This window comes from Gossypium hirsutum, chromosome D11 (genome assembly GCF_007990345.1).
Source record: "Gossypium hirsutum isolate 1008001.06 chromosome D11, Gossypium_hirsutum_v2.1, whole genome shotgun sequence".
In the NCBI taxonomy this organism is placed as follows: Eukaryota; Viridiplantae; Streptophyta; class Magnoliopsida; order Malvales; family Malvaceae; genus Gossypium; species Gossypium hirsutum.
This window is the reverse complement of record NC_053447.1, coordinates 52587734-52600022: the sequence shown is the minus strand read 5'-3', so window position 1 is coordinate 52600022 and position 12289 is coordinate 52587734.

Here is a 12289-nt window from a genome sequence, read left to right as displayed (position 1 = left end):
AATTTGATTATGTATAATGGGCCATATAGGGTACACATTGTGATATTAACTTTGATTCTCTATAATTGATCAAGTGGGTGATTAGTAAGGGTGATTGCCGAATATACTAACATACATATGCATGTGTAATTGGATTGTAAATATTTAGCAAGGCGGTTAAACTAGTTGATTTATTGATTAAGCTCAAGGAGTTAAAGGAGGAGAATCGAGCAAAGGCAAAGAAAAGATCATCGAGTAGCCGAGTTGGAACCATCTTACCCAACACAAGTAAGTCATTAAGCATATCTTTGGTATTGATTTAAATGATCGTAATACCTATACCATTGTGTTTAATGAGATGAAAGTATACAAATGTATATGTAAGTAGAGATGAAATTGTCGAATGTAAAAAGGAAGTGGAGCCTATAGAGTGGCTGGTTTTCGGCACTAAGTGTGCGGGCAAGAAGTGTTCACGGTCATGAGATTGGCACTAAGTGTGCGGGTTTAAATTGTACAGCACTAAGTGTGCGAGTTTAAAGTACATGGCACTAAGTGTGCGCGGTTGATTATTAAGCACTATGTGTGCGAACCCAATATATATTTTCTATAAATTATTTACATTAAGGGTGCGACTTTACCGAGTCGATTTTGGACAGCGGAAAAGGTAAGTGTGCGAACTTGAAATGCATGGCACTAAGTGTGTGAGTTTAAAGTGCATGGCACTAAGTGTGCGTGGTTGATTACTAAACGTTATGCGTGCAACCCAATATATATTTTCTATAAAATTATTTACATGAAGGGTGCGACTTTACCGAGTCAATTTTGGACAGCGGAAAAAGGTAAGTACCTTGAGTTCATGGCTAATAGGCGCTATGTTTATATTTGGAGTTGAGCTTGGTAAGTTTTGAACCTATGTGACGATTATAGTTGAAGTCACGTACAATGGGTTCATTGTGGAATAGGTGAAAGTTCGTTTAATTGTATGATTATAACGAAAATAAAATGATGTATGAAAGGTCAATGTAGGACTTGGTATGAGATTGAACCATAGGGTTTAAGGAACTATGGTATAGTTTGGTATGGATGGAGTACTTAACCTCATTTCATTGTTTCTTGTTGTGATAATTTTATTAATGGATGGTTGTGGAATGCTTATGGCTTACTGAGTTATATACTCATTCGGTGTTTGCTTGTCACCTATTCTAGGTTTCTTGGACTCGTCTCTTTTTGCGTGATCGTGCAGTCGTCGAAGTCATCACACCGGCTAGCAACCTTTGGTATTTTCTTCTTAGTTGGTCTAAGAGAACATTTCGGCATGTATAGGCTAATATGTTTTGTTGAAATTTGGTATGTAAACTTTTAGCCATGCGAAAATGGCATAATGTTCGGTTGAATTTGGTTCTAATGTTGGGTCGTAAGTCTTGGTAATACGATTTTTATGCCATATGTCATGGCTGATTAATTTTGGTGTTAAGATTCATGATACGGCAATAGCGTAGTAGGGAGATGTTTGACAATGATTAGCCTTTGGTATGGCTAGTCATGATTATAATTTTGTGATATGTATGATGAATTACTAGTTAGATCAATGAGAAATCACGAAATGGACATAGTTGCTTCAGTAACAGATGCTGGCAGCAACAGTGACGTGGGATTGAAAAATTACAAAAATTAGTAGGAATGGTATTAAATAGTGAATAAATTATGTAATCGAAGCTCGATGAGTCTATTTTCATATAGAAGTAACAAAACAATCATATGGACAGTATGTTAAGAGATATTCAGGTTCTCGTGAGACAGGGCTAGAACGGTTTCTGGGTTCCCTGTTCCGACTTTGGAAATTCATTATAAATTAACCAGAGATAATTAGGAGCCATGCCATATATGTATAGATTTCTCTCTGAGTCTAGTTTCTATAGAAACAAACGGCATCAGTATTGAAGCTCTTTACAGGGAGATATCTAGGTCGTAATGCGCAAAGGTCAGTGTAGTCGACCCCAGTAACATGGGAGACTTTGACTAATAAACTGTACTAATTGGCCCGACCAAAAATCCTAGAAAAAATATGTAGATGGGCATATGAGTCTAGTTTCAGGGAAAATTCACGGAACTGGATTTCGAGTTCTAGAACTCAAGATATTATTTTTAAAGCGACTAGCACGCAGATTGGCAGCTTGTCTGGAAAAATTTTAATAAGTGGTTTGAAGCCTGTTAACACCTCGTGTTCGACTCCGGCGACGGTCTCGGGTTCGGGGTGTTACAACACGGGTAGAGACACGGGCTTGTGTCCCATGTAGCTTTCAAAGGGTTACAAGTTAGGTTGTTACACAGCCTAGCACACAGCCTGGCACATGGGTGTGAGGGGTTATTTTGAAGGGTACACGGCCTGGCACACGAGCATGCGGTTTGGCAGTGTGACCCAAGTCAGTGAATTACACGGGCACAGACACGGGTTGGGACACGGTTGTGTGTCCCTATTTTGAATGCCCATACTGCTTGACCACACGGCTGTGTGACCCCTGTAGGTTTGAAAATTTTCCTTATTTCCTGAAAAATTCTCTAACTTTTCGATTTAATCCCGACTTGTTTCTAATGTGTTTTTAGGGCCTCGAGACTCTGTATACGGGACAATATGTAAGATTTGGATTGGATTTAATATGATTATTGATATGAATTGAAATGTTTGAAATTTATTTTCGTTTGATTTGTAAACTCCGATAATGCACTGTAATCCTATTTTTACAATTGGTGAGTAAAAAATATATAACAATTGACGATGTATATGAGTTAGGGGTGTTACAATTCAAGTATTTTTACAATTAACTCTTTATTTTTTAAATTTATTTACAACAAAAATATTAATTCTTTATTGCTTTAAATTGTTAAATATTTAAAATTTGAAGTTAACAAAATGATTAATATTTATTTTTTATCATATCATTAGATTTTATATTTTAGGTCATTATCTCTTTATTTTTTTTAAAAAAAAATTGTAACAATCTTATTTTTATTTTCTATTCTTTGGATTACTAGGAGTATTTTATTTTAAATTTGTTTGATATATATTTTCTGAATTGTTATATCTTAATATTTTCATGTATCATTATATTATAATTTTAGATTATTATCTTTTTATTTTAAAAGACATAATGACTTATTTGGCCCTTTAACTTTACAAAAAGAAAATCATTTTAGCCATTTATTTCATTTTTCACCTCTTTTAAGCCTTGAATTTGCATATTTGTCAAATTACTTCAAAATGGATGGAAAAGTTAGCGTATATTAAATTTGCTGACATATGGCATTTTAAAGTTTTAAATTTTAAAAAATAATTATTTGATGATGTGGTATCCACGTAACAATCCACATATATGTCATGTCAGTAAAGTTAATAGACAATAACTTTTCCATCCATTTTGGGGTGATTTGACAAACAATGTAAGTTTAAGGGCTAAAAAAGGTGAAAAATTAAATGGAGTGCTAAAATTATTTTTTTATAAGTTAGAGGGCCAAATAGATCATTATGCCTTTTTGAAAATTTTAACAACCTTATTTTATTAATAAAAAATATATAAAATATATAAAATAATAAAAAGTTCAAGAATGAATCTAGACAAATGTAATTTTTGTTCTTTTACATATTTATATATATTTATAAAATTTTAAAATTTTTATTTATATATTATATCTTGTAAATTGTTATATATTTTTTAAAATATTATAAGCTTTTTATATATTTTAATTGTATATATTTTTATATTTTATAGATTTAAAAAAAATAACCTAAAAACCCATATTTTATAAAAAAAATACTAAAAAATATCTAGAATGAATTTGGACAAATGTGTGTTCAGGTTCATTCTTGATGTGAAAACATATACTTTTTAATTAATTTATATATATTAAAGCTTTTTTTTAATTTTGAATTATGTTCACCATGTGCCATACTAAGAGACTATCACATGTCACCACTGGATTGACCATCAATGTCATATCAACACAAATTAGTGGTGTCAACCTGAGTGATAGAATACAAATTTATGTACCAACTAGGTATGTAATAGCTTGATTTTCAGTGGTGATGGAACAGTGGTTTTGGGACCACAGATTTCTGTCGTATCGACTCGTAAATATTATTTTTAGAACATTTATAGAGTCATTAGAGTCGTATTAAAATTTGGTTTAGAAATATTAACGTTTAGATAATTAATTAAAGAAAAAGGACTAAACTGAAAAGATGCAAAAGTTAGTAATTAGTTAATTAAATGACTAAATAGCCTATTAACCACATGAGGAGGAACCAATATAGCAATTAGTCCCTAATAGTTAATGTTGGACAACTAAATAAGTGATAATAATAAATTAATGTGTAATGGATGGCAAATTTTTATTTAAAATGAAATTAAAACAAAATTAAGTAATACAAAAATGGTTTCTTCTTCATTTTAATCTTCCATTACCGAAACACCATAGAAAGACTTGGAGAATTGGCTAAGCATTGAAGTCTTGCATGTGAGTTCAATTCTTACCCGTTTCTTGTAATTTTTCTGTTTTTGAGATCGTTGCAACTAGGTCTAGCTAGCCCGTACCTTTGTTTTTGATTCTGTTAAAAATGTTGGAAGTTTTCATTGATGAATATTGAATATTTTTTTATGAATACCATATATTTGGAGCTTTGATTATACTATTTGATGAATTTGTAAACTGATTTTTGTTAGATTTTGATTTTAGGATTAAATTGTAAAAATGTCAAAATTTTAGGGTTAATAGTGAATTTTATGTTTATTAGGGACTATTTTAGGGCCTATTATATTTGGATAAAATATTGACTTGAGAAAAATGGTTAATTTGATGAATTTCGAGTTAAGGGATTAAATTGCAAAAATTGTAAAAGTTTGGGGTAATTGTGTAAATTTGAAAAATAAAAGGGTATTAATTGTAAAATATATTGGAAATGAAATATATGCTAGTAAATGAGTAATTTTACATTTTAGATCAAGATCCAGTGGATACTCGTGGAAAAGGAAAAATAGCAGAATAGTCCCTAAACTTTTGTAGTTTCTACAATTCAGTCCAGTTAAGTTTGTATAATTAAAATTTAACATTTATATAAATTGATGATTGGTATTACATGATATTATATATATTCCATTGTTGGAAATGAATCATTATCTGAGGTATAATACTGAATTTGATGTTCGGTTTGAATTGAACGCGGAATAGAGTACAATCGTGTTTTTGGTGTATTAGGGGGGTTTGGAGTAGAGATGATATTAGGAGATATTTGTATATTACTAAAGTAAACCGAGGTTCATCATGTGTTGCAAAGTCTCACGTTATATTTTCTATTTGGCATGTTTCGAGTGGATCAGCTCTTATGAGCTTCTGTTCAACTCTTATGAGCTTCTATTGGTGTGTTTCGGGTGGACCAGCTCTTACGAGCTTCTATTTGGCATATTTCGGTTGGATCAACTCTTATGAGCTTTTGTGTGGTGTGTTCGGTCTATCTGACGGTATACTCTTATCCGTAAGCCATTCTTTGAATGGAAAGTTTCGATAAGGTAATTTGTTTAATGAATTTAAAAAATATGTTATTTATTCAATATTGATCTGAACATAGATGAATTTATTGATTGAAATTGTGAATGACAGGGAATTCTCATGGATGATTATTATTGTTTGAATTATTATAATTAGTTCGGTAAGATTTATTGTTTAATACATCAAACTTACTAAGCTTCATTAAGCTTACTTGTGTTGTTTAATGTCATTGTAGATTCTCGGAAGGTTGGATGATCGGATCGGCACTCAAGTCACACTATCCAGCTCATCTCGATAATTTTTGGAACATTTAGTTTAGATTATATGGCATGTATAGGCTCTTGTGTGGTTTTGGTTAATGTTTGACTTATGTAAATATTTTGAATAATATTTTGTGCAAATAACCAACTTGCATATTACTTGAGAATGAGGTATATTTTTTATGCTAGTATGAATGGTATTTATAAATGAAATGTTGTGATTGTGGTACCTTTGATAAGTATTTTGATTATGTATTGCTTGAATGAATTGATGAATTGAATTGATGTTTATTTTGATGTATAATTATATATACTTGCGGTATCAATGAGTGTACATTGGTTAGGCACTTATTAGGTTGGTTTTGGTGTGTTTATGGCTCGATTAATGTCATTTTGAATTGGTATTTTATTTTGTATTTGAGTTTCTTAAGGTCCAAGCAAACTTGAAATGGTAAACTTGTGTTTTAAGGTTCATTTTGAGACCACACGGCCTAAGACACGAGCGTGTGTCTCAGCCGTGTGTGACACACGGCCATGCGACACAGTCGTGTGTCCCCTGTAGGTTCAAGGCATGCAAGTCAGACAGTTATACGACCTCGCACACGGGCGTGTGGCTTGGCCGTTTGACCCATGTCAGTGAGTTACACGGGCATGGGCATGGGCACGGGTTGGGACACAGCCGTGTGTGTAACACCCCTAACCCAAATCCGTCGTCAAAACAGGATTACAGAGCATTATCGGGGTTTACAAATAAAACAGACAAAAAATGATAACATTTCATATCATATAGCATTCATGTAAAAAAACCAATTAAAATCAAACATATTGTCTCTTATACGAGCCCTCGAGGCCTAAAATACGCATTAGAAATAAATCGAGACTAAATTGACAACTCAAAAACTTTTTCTGAAACATTTAAAATATTCAAAATTGCAAGGGTCACATGGCCGTGTGGACATTCGAAATAGGGACACACGACCGTGTCCGAGCCCATGTCCATGCCCGTGTAACACACTGACTTGTGCCAAGTGTGTTTTGACCGTGTGAGCATACTGACTTGCACTCTTTAAAAGATATAGAGGACACACGACCGTGTCACTTGGCTGTGTGTCACACACGACTAAGACACATTGATCGTGTCTCTGCCGGTGTGGATGAAAATAAGCCATTTTACAAGCCATATTTCTCACCCAATTTGGTATCAAACTACATCCAACATTATGCATATCAACAAGCCATAATTAGGCATCCAAAACAAGCCAAAATCAAGCTTTAAACATATAATATCTTTACATACAACCAATGTGCCTTTAGGCACCTCAAATGACAGCTTATAACATGTGCAATCATGTATTCAATATATCCAAATGTAAAACTAATTTATAATATTTGTACCCAAAGTTTACCAAGCTAATTTGCATCATTTCAAACCAAGTCACTTACCTACCAAAACATACCATTTGGTGCCAAAATGTATATCAAATACTAACATATTTAGATATATAACCCTTACATATCAAGGTAATGATCAATTCATCACATCCCAAAACACATGTATAAAATGCACATTTAGCTAACATTTTACCTTTCACTATACAACCATAGACCAAACCATACATCAACCATATAAGAAAAATATGCACAAACCAAAATGTGCCAAAACACAAGCCAAATAAGTGGCTAATCTCAACAAAATACAAATAGGCTAACATTAGCCAAAACAACCTATACATGCCATTATAACTAAAAAATAACCAACCAAAAATACTGAATGAGCCGATGGATAGTGTGATATTGTAACACCCCTAACCCGTATCCGTTGCCGGAATAGGGTCAGAGTATTACCTAGTAACCGTAATCTAAATCATTCATTTTCAAACATTTAAAAAAAACAATCATAATATAATTCATCATTAACATGCCAAAAACAATCATCCTAGGTACCTAACCAATGTACTCTTATTGGTACCACATTTATATCATCAGAACATATCATCAATGCATCATTCAAATCAAAATTATAAACATGCCAAAATCCATCAATTTGGCCTAGCTCATATCTAGCTAAAACATTAACTTAAATTAACATGCACATATCAAGCTTTGGTTTAATTTACCATACCATACTATGGCTTCAAACACAAACACATGTTTATATATATACCAAACCAACATTACACATATAACCTCATTTACAATCCATCCACAAAATAAATATCATCTAGACATCCCAGGTACATGCCGACAAAAAAGATAAATATCACCACATTTGAGTTCGAGATCGTTGTAATTGATGATCAAAAGAGAAGTACCTAACTTGGGCACGGAAAACAAAACCGTACATTGAGTAAAACTCAGTGATATTTCTATAATCTGAACATTTAATATTAACACAATTAAAAATTTAAACACATGTTAATGACTAAGATCATAACTATCATATGTCAACCTTTTGAATTCATACATATTAGCACATCATTTCAACATCATTTCGTACTATACTCAAATTACACATGCTAACATCTTTTATTTGATTAACAATGTCCCAGTTCACACAATTGCTATATAAATAGCTATTCACATATCAAACCACAATTGTTTATACATTGGTATTAGCTATTCAATACTCAATTCATGAGTACGTAACTCATGTATCTCATTTAGTCACCACATATCTCATTTTCATGTTTCAAATCACTATCCCATTTTAAATTCACATACAATATTATCCAATATCAATTATAGAACTGTTTTATTTAATTACCCCTATTAACATGACTCGAACTCGGAGGGATACTCGAATCCAACCAACACATCAGTTTGGCACCCAGTGCCTCATTGAATAAATCCGAAGTAGCAACTCCGTCCAGCGCTATATAAATTGACAAACAATGTCTCATCGACTCGAAGTCAAAGAAATCCCTGAACTCTTCCTATCCTATGGCATGCCATCTATATCCGACTCAACCCGATACAGTTAATAGGGTGCCAATTCACTTTCCAAATACAACCAATATTCAATTATCATATTTGCACATTATCACATTTACACATATATATTCATTTCAATTCAAATCATCAATACATTCATAATATATATATCAATTCAATCTATTTCAATCAACTTTAATTCAATTCAATATCAAAGTTCCAAATACTCACCTCAACCACTTATCATATGCATTAAATCAAAATACAACAATTAGTAACTAGGTTCGGATTATAGAAATACAAACCGTGAATTCCGAGCTATTCAACATCAATTTTATCATTCCCCTTTTTAGTCGAGGATTCCGGTACGACATTAGCTACGGAACTAAAACAATTAAAATTCATCAATACAACACAATTTAATTTCATATTGAATATTTTAATTTTTACTCAATATTTACCTAAATTTCAATTTAGTCCCTAAATCGAGACTAATTTTTATTCTTTACATTTAATTATATATTTTCATACAAATTTCACTTTAAAATAAATTTAACTCCTTATTTTCACTTAAACCCCTAAATTTTAATTTTTTCACAATTTAGTCCCTATTACTCAAAATTTACAATTTATTCTATAATTTAATCCTTTTTATTTCTAGCTTAAAAATCTATCAATTTAATCCATAATACTAAAACTATTCAACATTAACAACATTTAAAATATTAATAATTGTGAAAATTTCGACATGGGTCGGGTAGTACTTAACACCGGGATTCAAAAAATATAAAAATTATAGGAAAATGGAGTAAATTAATTAACCAATTGAAGTTTAAACCTTAGAAACCCTAAGGTCGTGCGTTCTCCTTCTTTCTTGTTCCTTTTCTTTCTTCTTTTTACTATATTAATTATTATTTTTATTATTTTATAATACATATACACATTTAACTTAATAAATAAGATTTCTTAATATTGTAATATATTTTTATAACATATGTCGTCCACTATACATATCTATATAGGTATAATTACTACATTGGCCCTTTAATTAATTTTTAATCTATAATTCAACTTTTAACTCAAATGCGATTTAGTCCTTATACCTAATTACTTTTAATTCAAGTAAATTCGCTTAACAAAAACCTAATTAACTACACAACTAACTTTGTAAATATTTATTAAAAATATTTACAAGTCTGATTTACGAAAACGAAATCTCGGGAATATACTTTTAAACACCCCTGACTATCGAGTCGTTACAGATATAGCTCCAACAAGCTTATAACTCGAACGAGCTTCGGAATCACTATAAAATACAGAAAATAACACAGAGTAAGCATTTAAACTTAGTAAGTTCATATAACACAGAATTTAACTTATCATTTAACCATAATTTAGGTAAGTAAATATAACATATCCCAACCAATTTGGCCAAAAGCCTAAACACATGTTCACTAACATATTAGCCATGTAAATCACATATAAAATCCAATACACCTGGTTGAATTCAACAAGTAATCACATTTCATATACATGTATTATTCATTTCATATATCAATGTACCATGTAACATCACTTTCATGTATTTCATGTAAATACTTGTAATAGTTCATATTGAACTCATATAATCTTGTAATAGAACTGTGTCCGTTGAACCATTTAGAATATCATTGGATACGCGGGTAGTACACATGAGGTGCACTGAACTGTAATCCGTCAATTTCTAAACATGTATGCTCATACGAGCTCTGAATCGGTATGCTCTTACGAGCTGTAAACGGTAAGCTCCTCTGAGCTAAATAACGGTAAGCTCATGCAAGCTGAGAATCGATAAGCTCATACGAGCTAAAATTGGTAACCCTAATGACATGTCATTTGTATCCTACGAATTCTTAAGGTTCAAACGGGGCTCGGTAGTCGTCATATGTCGTCGGATATGCGATCGGTAATTATACATAGCAATTATACAATCCACATACATATATTTCAATTAAAACATATAAATACGCAATTTAATTACACGAACTTACCTCGACGAGTGTACGTAGATACGAAGGCGATTAATCCGAAACTTTCTCTTTGCCCTGATCTAACTCCGTACGAGGTTTAACCGAATCTATACGAATGAATTTAACTCAATTCAATATATCTCATATTCAATTTAGTCCAACACACATTTTTGGAAAAATTACCATTTTTCCATTATACTTTTAATTCCTTTGCAATTTAGTCCCTAGGCTCGAAAAATGAAATTCATGCAATTTAATCCTTACCCAATCCTAGTCGATTTTTATACATATTAATAGCAGTAGATATATTTTATAAATTCACAATTTTACCACATAATATTCTCTATTTTTCAATTTAATCCCTATTTAACAATTTTACTAAAAATTTCTTTAGAAAAGTTGTTTATCTAACAACAACCATTTATTTTCTACCATCAAACTTCAAAAATCAAGCATGCTCATCAATGGTAAATCCCTAACAGTTTAACAATTTTACAAATTAGTCCTCGGGCTAGCTAGATTAAGCTACAACGATCCTGGAAACATAAAAATCACTAAAAACGGATTAAAATCCTTACCTAATTGGACAAAACAAGGTTGGCTGAACCTAGGTCTCTCATGGCTTCCTTTCTTCTTCTAAAATCGATGGAAGATGATAATTAAAGATGATAGTTTTGTTTTATTACCTTTAATTTATCATTCATTTACTATTTATTTATTAACCTTTAAAATTATTCCAAATTACAAAATTTCCAAACCATTATCATCCACTAACTCATTAATGGCCTAATTATCATATAAAGACCTCCAATTTTAAGTTCCATAGCTATTTAATACCTTTAGCTATTAGAACTCAAGTTTTGCACTTTACGCGATTTAGTCCTTTTTATCAAATTGAACATGTAAACAATAAAATTTCTTAATGGAATTTTTATACGGTATTTTTATCATGCTGTAGACCATAAAATAATAATAAAATAAATTTTCTTACCTCAAAATTTTTGCCCTGAAACCACTGTTCCGATTTCACTGAAAATGGGTTGTTATAGTGTGTCACTATTTCGAATGTCCACATGGCTTGAGACACGGGCGTGTGTCTCAGCCGTAGACCCCAGCAGTACAAATTTTTCACTGAAAATGGGCTGTTATAGTTTGTCCCTATTTCGAATGTCCCAGAAAAATTTTGAAAATTTCAATAGTCGCCTAAAGATGAAAATGGAAAAGAAAGGATTTGGAGGAAAATCAACCTTCTAAGTTACTAACTACTTTATGCTTGTAGCCAGTACTAATGTTTTCTTTTTTAGATCTACTTTATTTGTGTTTTAAGTTTAAAAGCTTACTCGTTTATGGGTTAATGGAGATGAAGATAATATAGATATTGTTGAGTTTTGGTAAAGGGATGGACTTTGGTGAGATAGAGATAAGCAAGATGAATAACTAAAAATGGTGAATCAAAAGGTGAAAGGGAACAAAGTCAGATCTAAAAGCAAAAAATAAGGTCGTTGAATTCTGATATTAGTCACTGGAATCTGGAAATTTATGAATTTTTCTTCAAAGCCATGGATTTTC